Below are 1,024 nucleotides of genomic sequence, written 5' to 3' on the forward strand. Positions count from 1 at the left end.
AACAATCACCATCCTACATCATATTAACAAAGAAAAAACCATATGATCCTATTAATTGATACAGAAAAGATCTTCAACACAGTCCAACACCCCTTCCTGATTAAAACATTCAGCAAAATAGGAATAGAGGGGAATGTCCTCAACACAGTGAAAATTAAATATACACAACCAAAAGCTGACATCATTCTCAATGAAGGAAGATTAAAAGTGTTCCCCTTGTAAACAGGAGCCAGATAAGTTTGCCCAATATCACCTCTCCTATTCCATATTACAGTGCAAGTTCTAGTTATGTCAAGAAGAGAAGGAAATAAGAGATATTCAAATTGGCAAAGAAGTTATAAAACTGTCACTATATACAGGTAACAGTGTACACAAAAAACCCCCAAAGACACAACAAATGACCTCTTAGACTTAATATACCAATTTAGTAGAGTGGTAGAGTAAAAGAGCAGCATGTAAAAATCAATTGGATTTCTATAAAGCAACAAAGAAAGCATTGAAAAGGAAACTGGAAGAGCAAAACCATTTACAATAGTCAACCACAAGGTAAAATACTTAAGAATAAGCCTAACTAAAGACACAAAAGACCTTTACAAGGAAAACTACAAAAGACTACTGTAAGAAGTAATTGTCGTTATTGTTGTTATGTGCCATCGAGTCGCTTGCGACTCCTAAGGCCCCTATGTACAAGAGCTCTATACGTTCTCCTGTCCTGTGCCAACCTAGACATCTCAAATGCATTTATTCCCACCTCTCCAGACACAGAATCGATCCATCTCATCAAAGGTCTTCCTCTCCTTCACCGCCCCTCCACTCTGCCAAACATGATTTCCCTCTCCAAGGACCAGTCTCTCCTTGCAACATTCCCAAAATATGTCAGACGAAGCTTCAGAATCCTTGACTCCAAGGAGCATTCTGGCTTCACCCTCTCTAGGACAAACCTGTTTGTTCTCCTAGCAGTCCATGGTATATTCAACACTCTTCTCCAGCACCACAGCTCAAAGGCATAAATTCTCTTTCTATC

The sequence above is a fragment of the Elephantulus edwardii genome, unplaced genomic scaffold (genome assembly GCF_000299155.1).
Source record: "Elephantulus edwardii isolate Elephantulus edwardi_28Jun2011 unplaced genomic scaffold, EleEdw1.0 scaffold00070, whole genome shotgun sequence".
Lineage (NCBI taxonomy): Eukaryota > Metazoa > Chordata > Mammalia > Macroscelidea > Macroscelididae > Elephantulus > Elephantulus edwardii.